At 48.1% G+C, this 10,299-nt stretch overlaps 1 non-coding gene across 1 annotated transcript; it reads left to right on the top strand.

Moving 5' to 3' along the window:
• Nucleotides 1-963: 963 nt before the first annotated feature.
• Nucleotides 964-1,035, top strand: trnae-cuc (transfer RNA glutamic acid (anticodon CUC)). The gene has a single exon. It is a non-coding gene; the product is annotated as a tRNA-Glu (tRNA).
• Nucleotides 1,036-10,299: the final 9,264 nt, after the last annotated feature.

Below are 10,299 nucleotides of genomic sequence, written 5' to 3'. Positions count from 1 at the left end.
GGTGGTCTAGTGGCTAGGATCCAGCACTCTCACTGCTGTGGCCCGGGTTCGATTCCCGGTCAGGTCTATTATAATAGACGGAAAGACAGAAATTTTTTTATCGGAGAAAGCATTGAAAGAGGTTCCTTTTATAAAATGGATTTGACGACAGTCAACTTTTTTCTAGTAAAGTCCTTGGTGGTCTAGTGGCTAGGATCCAGCACTCTCACTGCTGTGGCCCGGGTTTGATTCCCGGTCAGGGAAACTATGACAGACAGACAGACGGACGGACGGACGGACGGACGGACGGACGGACGGACGGACGGACGGACGGACGGACGGACGGACGGACGGACGGACGGACGGACGGACGGACGGACGGACGGACGGACGGACGGACGGACGGACGGACGGACGGACGGACGGACGGACGGACGGACGGACGGACGGACGGACGGACGGACGGACGGACGGACGGACGGACGGACGGACGGACGGACGGACGGACGGACGGACGGACGGACGGACGGACGGACGGACAGACAGACAATTCTTATTGGAGAAAGCATTGAAAGAGGTTCTTTTTATAGAATGGATTTGACGACAGTCAACTTTTTTTCTAGTAAAGTCCTTGGTGGTCTAGTGGCTAAGATCCAGCACTTTCACTGCTGTGGCCCGGGTTCGATTCCAGGTCAGGGAAACTGTTACACGCAGATAGAAAATTCCTCTTGAGGAATTGGAAAGAAAATTGAAAGATGTTCCTTTTTCTAGAATGGGTTTTCCGACAGTCAACTTTTTTCCTGTTCATTCCCTGATGGACTAGTGGCTAGGATCCAGCACTCTCACTGCTGTGGCCCGGGTTCGATTGCCGGTCAGGTCTATTATAATAGTCGGAAAGACAGAAAATTCTTATTGGAGAAAGCATTGAAAGAGGTTCCTTTTATAGAATGGATTTGACGACAGTCAACTTTTTTTCTAGTAAAGTCCTTGGTGGTCTAGTGGCTAGGATCCAGCACTCTCACTGCTGTGGCCCGGGTTCGATTCCCGGTCAGGGAAACTATGACAGACAGACAGACAGACAGACAGACAGACAGACAATTCCTCTTGAGGAATTGGAAAGATGTTCCTTTTTCTAGAATGGGTTTTCCGACAGTCAACTTTTTTTCTAGTAAAGTCCTTGGTGGTCTAGTGGCTAGGATCCAGCACTCTCACTGCTGTGGCCCGGGTTCGATTCCCGGTCAGGTCTATTATAATAGACGGAAAGACAGAAAATTCTTATTGGAGAAAGCATTGAAAGAGGTTCCTTTTATAGAATGGATTTGACGACAGTCAACTTTTTTTCTAGTAAAGTCCTTGGTGGTCTAGTGGCTAGGATCCAGCACTTTCACTGCTGTGGCCTGGGTTCGATTCCAGGTCAGGAAAACTGTTACACGCAGATAGAAAATTCCTCTTGAGGAATTGGAAAGAAAATTGAAAGATGTTCCTTTTTCTAGAATGGGTTTTCCGACGGACGGACGGACGGACGGACGGACGGACGGACGGACGGACGGACGGACGGACGGACGGACGGACGGACGGACGGACGGACGGACGGACGGACGGACGGACGGACGGACGGACGGACGGACGGACGGACGGACGGACGGACGGACGGACGGACGGACGGACGGACGGACGGACGGACGGACGGACGGACGGACGGACGGACGGACGGACGGACGGACGGACGGACGGACGGACGGACGGACGGACGGACGGACGGACGGACGGACGGACGGACGGACGATTCTTATTGGAGAAAGCATTGAAAGAGGTTCTTTTTATAGAATGGATTTGACGACAGTCAACTTTTTTTCTAGTAAAGTCCTTGGTGGTCTAGTGGCTAAGATCCAGCACTTTCACTGCTGTGGCCCGGGTTCGATTCCAGGTCAGGGAAACTGTTACACGCAGATAGAAAATTCCTCTTGAGGAATTGGAAAGAAAATTGAAAGATGTTCCTTTTTCTAGAATGGGTTTTCCGACAGTCAACTTTTTTCCTGTTCATTCCCTGATGGACTAGTGGCTAGGATCCAGCACTCTCACTGCTGTGGCCCGGGTTCGATTCCCGGTCAGGTCTATTATAATAGACGGAAAGACAGAAAATTCTTATTGGAGAAAGCATTGAAAGAGGTTCCTTTTTCTAGAATGGGTTTTCCGACAGTCAACTTTTTTTCTAGTAAAGTCCTTGGTGGTCTAGTGGCTAGGATCCAGCACTTTCACTGCTGTGGCCTGGGTTCGATTCCAGGTCAGGTCTATTATTATAGACGGAAAGACAGAAAATTCTTATTGGAGAAAGCATTGAAAGAGGTTCCTTTTATAGAATGGATTTGACGACAGTCAACTTTTTTTCTAGTAAAGTCCTTGGTGGTCTAGTGGCTAGGATTCAGCACTTTCACTGCTGTGGCCTGGGTTCGATTCCAGGTCAGGGAAACTGTTACACGCAGATAGAAAATTCCTCTTGAGGAATTGGAATGAACATTGAAAGAGGTTCCTTTTTCTAGAATGGGTTTTCCGACAGTCAACTTTTTTTCTAGTAAAGTCCTTGGTGGTCTAGTGGCTAGGATCCAGCACTCTCACTGCTGTGGCCCGGGTTCGATTCCCGGTCAGGTCTATTATAATAGACGGAAAGACAGAAATTTTTTTATCGGAGAAAGCATTGAAAGAGGTTCCTTTTATAAAATGGATTTGACGACAGTCAACTTTTTTCTAGTAAAGTCCTTGGTGGTCTAGTGGCTAGGATCCAGCACTCTCACTGCTGTGGCCCGGGTTTGATTCCCGGTCAGGGAAACTATGACAGACAGACAGACAGACAGACAGACGGACGGACGGACGGACGGACGGACGGACGGACGGACGGACGGACGGACGGACGGACGGACGGACGGACGGACGGACGGACGGACGGACGGACGGACGGACGGACGGACGGACGGACGGACGGACGGACGGACGGACAGACAGACAGACAATTCTTATTGGAGAAAGCATTGAAAGAGGTTCCTTTTATAGAATGGATTTGACGACAGTCAACTTTTTTTCTAGTAAAGTCCTTGGTGGTCTAGTGGCTAGGATCCAGCACTTTCACTGCTGTGGCCTGGGTTCGATTCCAGGTCAGGAAAACTGTTACACGCAGATAGAAAATTCCTCTTGAGGAATTGGAAAGAAAATTGAAAGATGTTCCTTTTTCTAGAATGGGTTTTCCGACAGTCAACTTTTTTCCTGTTCATTCCCTGATGGACTAGTGGCTAGGATCCAGCACTCTCACTGCTGTGGCCCGGGTTCGATTCCCGGTCAGGTCTATTATAATAGACGGAAAGACAGAAATTTTTTTATCGGAGAAAGCATTGAAAGAGGTTCCTTTTATAAAATGGATTTGACGACAGTCAACTTTTTTCTAGTAAAGTCCTTGGTGGTCTAGTGGCTAGGATCCAGCACTCTCACTGCTGTGGCCCGGGTTTGATTCCCGGTCAGGGAAACTATGACAGACAGACAGACAGACAGACAGACAGACAGACAGACAGACAGACAGACAGACAGACAGACAGACAGACAGACAGACAGACAGACAGACAGACAGCCAGACAGCCAGCCAGACAGACAGCCAGACAGCCAGACAGACAGCCAGACAGCCAGCCAGACAGACAGCCAGCCAGACAGCCAGCCAGCCAGACAGACAGCCAGCCAGACAGCCAGCCAGCCAGACAGACAGCCAGCCAGACAGCCAGCCAGCCAGCCAGACAGCCAGACAGACAGACAGACAGACAGACAGACAGACAGACAGACAGACAGACAGACAGACAGACAGACAGACAGACAGACAATTCTTATTGGAGAAAGCATTGAAAGAGGTTCCTTTTATAGAATGGATTTGACGACAGTCAACTTTTTTTCTAGTAAAGTCCTTGGTGGTCTAGTGGCTAGGATCCAGCACTTTCACTGCTGTGGCCTGGGTTCGATTCCAGGTCAGGAAAACTGTTACACGCAGATAGAAAATTCCTCTTGAGGAATTGGAAAGAAAATTGAAAGATGTTCCTTTTTCTAGAATGGGTTTTCCGACAGTCAACTTTTTTCCTGTTCATTCCCTGATGGACTAGTGGCTAGGATCCAGCACTCTCACTGCTGTGGCCCGGGTTCGATTCCCGGTCAGGTCTATTATAATAGACGGAAAGACAGAAAATTCTTATTGGAGAAAGCATTGAAAGAGGTTCCTTTTTCTAGAATGGGTTTTCCGACAGTCAACTTTTTTTCTAGTAAAGTCCTTGGTGGTCTAGTGGCTAGGATCCAGCACTTTCACTGCTGTGGCCTGGGTTCGATTCCAGGTCAGGTCTATTATTATAGACGGAAAGACAGAAAATTCTTATTGGAGAAAGCATTGAAAGAGGTTCCTTTTATAGAATGGATTTGACGACAGTCAACTTTTTTTCTAGTAAAGTCCTTGGTGGTCTAGTGGCTAGGATTCAGCACTTTCACTGCTGTGGCCTGGGTTCGATTCCAGGTCAGGGAAACTGTTACACGCAGATAGAAAATTCCTCTTGAGGAATTGGAATGAACATTGAAAGAGGTTCCTTTTTCTAGAATGGGTTTTCCGACAGTCAACTTTTTTTCTAGTAAAGTCCTTGGTGGTCTAGTGGCTAGGATCCAGCACTCTCACTGCTGTGGCCCGGGTTCGATTCCCGGTCAGGTCTATTATAATAGACGGAAAGACAGAAATTTTTTTATCGGAGAAAGCATTGAAAGAGGTTCCTTTTATAAAATGGATTTGACGACAGTCAACTTTTTTCTAGTAAAGTCCTTGGTGGTCTAGTGGCTAGGATCCAGCACTCTCACTGCTGTGGCCCGGGTTTGATTCCCGGTCAGGGAAACTATGACAGACAGACAGACAGACAGACAGACAGACAGACAGACAGACAGACAGACAGACAGACAGACAGACAGACAGACAGACAGACAGACAGACAGACAGACAGACAGACAGACAGACAGACAGACAGACAGACAGACAGACAGACAGACAGACAGACAGACAGACAGACAGACAGACAGACAGACAGACAGACAGACAGACAGACAGACAGACAGACAGACAGACAGACAGACAGACAGACAGACAGACAGACAGACAGACAGACAGACAGACAGACAGACAGACAGACAGACAGACAGACAGACAGACAGACAGACAGACAGACAGACAGACAGACAGACAGACAGACAGACAGACAGACAGACAGACAGACAGACAGACAGACAGACAGACAGACAGACAGACAGACAGACAGACAGACAGACAGACAGACAGACAGACAGACAGACAGACAGACAGACAGACAGACAGACAGACAGACAGACAGACAGACAGACAGACAGACAGACAGACAGACAGACAGACAGACAGACAGACAGACAGACAGACAGACAGACAGACAGACAGACAGACAGACAGACAGACAGACAGACAGACAGACAGACAGACAGACAGACAGACAGACAGACAGACAGACAGACAGACAGACAGACAGACAGACAGACAGACAGACAGACAGACAGACAGACAGACAGACAGACAGACAGACAGACAGACAGACAGACAGACAGACAGACAGACAGACAGACAGACAGACAGACAGACAGACAGACAGACAGACAGACAGACAGACAGACAGACAGACAGACAGACAGACAGACAGACAGACAGACAGACAGACAGACAGACAGACAGACAGACAGACAGACAGACAGACAGACAGACAGACAGACAGACAGACAGACAGACAGACAGACAGACAGACAGACAGACAGACAGACAGACAGACAGACAGACAGACAGACAGACAGACAGACAGACAGACAGACAGACAGACAGACAGACAGACAGACAGACAGACAGACAGACAGACAGACAGACAGACAGACAGACAGACAGACAGACAGACAGACAGACAGACAGACAGACAGACAGACAGACAGACAGACAGACAGACAGACAGACAGACAGACAGACAGACAGACAGACAGACAGACAGACAGACAGACAGACAGACAGACAGACAGACAGACAGACAGACAGACAGACAGACAGACAGACAGACAGACAGACAGACAGACAGACAGACAGACAGACAGACAGACAGACAGACAGACAGACAGACAGACAGACAGACAGACAGACAGACAGACAGACAGACAGACAATTCTTATTGGAGAAAGCATTGAAAGAGGTTCCTTTTATAGAATGGATTTGACGACAGTCAACTTTTTTTCTAGTAAAGTCCTTGGTGGTCTAGTGGCTAGGATCCAGCACTTTCACTGCTGTGGCCTGGGTTCGATTCCAGGTCAGGAAAACTGTTACACGCAGATAGAAAATTCCTCTTGAGGAATTGGAAAGAAAATTGAAAGATGTTCCTTTTTCTAGAATGGGTTTTCCGACAGTCAACTTTTTTCCTGTTCATTCCCTGATGGACTAGTGGCTAGGATCCAGCACTCTCACTGCTGTGGCCCGGGTTCGATTCCCGGTCAGGTCTATTATAATAGACGGAAAGACAGAAAATTCTTATTGGAGAAAGCATTGAAAGAGGTTCCTTTTTCTAGAATGGGTTTTCCGACAGTCAACTTTTTTTCTAGTAAAGTCCTTGGTGGTCTAGTGGCTAGGATCCAGCACTTTCACTGCTGTGGCCTGGGTTCGATTCCAGGTCAGGTCTATTATTATAGACGGAAAGACAGAAAATTCTTATTGGAGAAAGCATTGAAAGAGGTTCCTTTTATAGAATGGATTTGACGACAGTCAACTTTTTTTCTAGTAAAGTCCTTGGTGGTCTAGTGGCTAGGATTCAGCACTTTCACTGCTGTGGCCTGGGTTCGATTCCAGGTCAGGGAAACTGTTACACGCAGATAGAAAATTCCTCTTGAGGAATTGGAATGAACATTGAAAGAGGTTCCTTTTTCTAGAATGGGTTTTCCGACAGTCAACTTTTTTTCTAGTAAAGTCCTTGGTGGTCTAGTGGCTAGGATCCAGCACTCTCACTGCTGTGGCCCGGGTTCGATTCCCGGTCAGGTCTATTATAATAGACGGAAAGACAGAAATTTTTTTATCGGAGAAAGCATTGAAAGAGGTTCCTTTTATAAAATGGATTTGACGACAGTCAACTTTTTTCTAGTAAAGTCCTTGGTGGTCTAGTGGCTAGGATCCAGCACTCTCACTGCTGTGGCCCGGGTTTGATTCCCGGTCAGGGAAACTATGACAGACAGACAGACAGACAGACGGACGGACGGACGGACGGACGGACGGACGGACGGACGGACGGACGGACGGACGGACGGACGGACGGACGGACGGACGGACGGACGGACGGACGGACGGACGGACGGACGGACGGACGGACGGACGGACGGACGGACGGACGGACGGACGGACGGACGGACGGACGGACGGACGGACGGACGGACGGACGGACGGACGGACGGACGGACGGACGGACGGACGGACGGACGGACGGACGGACGGACGGACGGACAGACGGACGGACGGACGGACGGACGGACGGACGGACGGACGGACAGACAGACAGACAGACAGACAATTCTTATTGGAGAAAGCATTGAAAGAGGTTCCTTTTATAGAATGGATTTGACGACAGTCAACTTTTTTTCTAGTAAAGTCCTTGGTGGTCTAGTGGCTAGGATCCAGCACTTTCACTGCTGTGGCCTGGGTTCGATTCCAGGTCAGGAAAACTGTTACACGCAGATAGAAAATTCCTCTTGAGGAATTGGAAAGAAAATTGAAAGATGTTCCTTTTTCTAGAATGGGTTTTCCGACAGTCAACTTTTTTCCTGTTCATTCCCTGATGGACTAGTGGCTAGGATCCAGCACTCTCACTGCTGTGGCCCGGGTTCGATTCCCGGTCAGGTCTATTATAATAGACGGAAAGACAGAAATTTTTTTATCGGAGAAAGCATTGAAAGAGGTTCCTTTTATAAAATGGATTTGACGACAGTCAACTTTTTTCTAGTAAAGTCCTTGGTGGTCTAGTGGCTAGGATCCAGCACTCTCACTGCTGTGGCCCGGGTTTGATTCCCGGTCAGGGAAACTATGACAGACAGACAGACAGACAGACAGACAGACAGACAGACAGACAGACAGACAGACAGACAGACAGACAGACAGACAGACAGACAGACAGACAGACAGACAGACAGACAGACAGACAGACAGACAGACAGACAGACAGACAGACAGACAGACAGACAGACAGACAGACAGACAGACAGACAGACAGACAGACAGACAGACAGACAGACAGACAGACAGACAGACAGACAGACAGACAGACAGACAGACAGACAGACAGACAGACAGACAGACAGACAGACAGACAGACAGACAGACAGACAGACAGACAGACAGACAGACAGACAGACAGACAGACAGACAGACAGACAGACAGACAGACAGACAGACAGACAGACAGACAGACAGACAGACAGACAGACAGACAGACAGACAGACAGACAGACAGACAGACAGACAGACAGACAGACAGACAGACAGACAGACAGACAGACAGACAGACAGACAGACAGACAGACAGACAGACAGACAGACAGACAGACAGACAGACAGACAGACAGACAGACAATTCTTATTGGAGAAAGCATTGAAAGAGGTTCCTTTTATAGAATGGATTTGACGACAGTCAACTTTTTTTCTAGTAAAGTCCTTGGTGGTCTAGTGGCTAGGATCCAGCACTTTCACTGCTGTGGCCTGGGTTCGATTCCAGGTCAGGAAAACTGTTACACGCAGATAGAAAATTCCTCTTGAGGAATTGGAAAGAAAATTGAAAGATGTTCCTTTTTCTAGAATGGGTTTTCCGACAGTCAACTTTTTTCCTGTTCATTCCCTGATGGACTAGTGGCTAGGATCCAGCACTCTCACTGCTGTGGCCCGGGTTCGATTCCCTCCCGGTCAGGTCTATTATAATAGACGGAAAGACAGAAAATTCTTATTGGAGAAAGCATTGAAAGAGGTTCCTTTTTCTAGAATGGGTTTTCCGACAGTCAACTTTTTTTCTAGTAAAGTCCTTGGTGGTCTAGTGGCTAGGATCCAGCACTTTCACTGCTGTGGCCTGGGTTCGATTCCAGGTCAGGTCTATTATTATAGACGGAAAGACAGAAAATTCTTATTGGAGAAAGCATTGAAAGAGGTTCCTTTTATAGAATGGATTTGACGACAGTCAACTTTTTTTCTAGTAAAGTCCTTGGTGGTCTAGTGGCTAGGATTCAGCACTTTCACTGCTGTGGCCTGGGTTCGATTCCAGGTCAGGGAAACTGTTACACGCAGATAGAAAATTCCTCTTGAGGAATTGGAATGAACATTGAAAGAGGTTCCTTTTTCTAGAATGGGTTTTCCGACAGTCAACTTTTTTTCTAGTAAAGTCCTTGGTGGTCTAGTGGCTAGGATCCAGCACTCTCACTGCTGTGGCCCGGGTTCGATTCCCGGTCAGGTCTATTATAATAGACGGAAAGACAGAAATTTTTTTATCGGAGAAAGCATTGAAAGAGGTTCCTTTTATAAAATGGATTTGACGACAGTCAACTTTTTTCTAGTAAAGTCCTTGGTGGTCTAGTGGCTAGGATCCAGCACTCTCACTGCTGTGGCCCGGGTTTGATTCCCGGTCAGGGAAACTATGACAGACAGACGGACGGACGGACGGACGGACGGACGGACGGACGGACGGACGGACGGACGGACGGACGGACGGACGGACGGACGGACGGACGGACGGACGGACGGACGGACGGACGGACGGACGGACGGACGGACGGACGGACGGACGGACGGACAGACAGACAATTCTTATTGGAGAAAGCATTGAAAGAGGTTCTTTTTATAGAATGGATTTGACGACAGTCAACTTTTTTTCTAGTAAAGTCCTTGGTGGTCTAGTGGCTAAGATCCAGCACTTTCACTGCTGTGGCCCGGGTTCGATTCCAGGTCAGGGAAACTGTTACACGCAGATAGAAAATTCCTCTTGAGGAATTGGAAAGAAAATTGAAAGATGTTCCTTTTTCTAGAATGGGTTTTCCGACAGTCAACTTTTTTCCTGTTCATTCCCTGATGGACTAGTGGCTAGGATCCAGCACTCTCACTGCTGTGGCCCGGGTTCGATTGCCGGTCAGGTCTATTATAATAGTCGGAAAGACAGAAAATTCTTATTGGAGAAAGCATTGAAAGAGGTTCCTTTTATAGAATGGATTTGACGACAGTCAACTTTTTTTCTAGTAAAG

Source organism: Urocampus carinirostris, chromosome 1 (genome assembly GCF_059441175.1).
Source record: "Urocampus carinirostris isolate Australia breed hairy pipefish chromosome 1, RoL_Ucar_1.0, whole genome shotgun sequence".
Lineage (NCBI taxonomy): Eukaryota > Metazoa > Chordata > Actinopteri > Syngnathiformes > Syngnathidae > Urocampus > Urocampus carinirostris.
The sequence above is the reverse complement of the archived record's forward strand: the minus strand, read 5'-3'. Positions and strand labels throughout refer to the sequence as shown.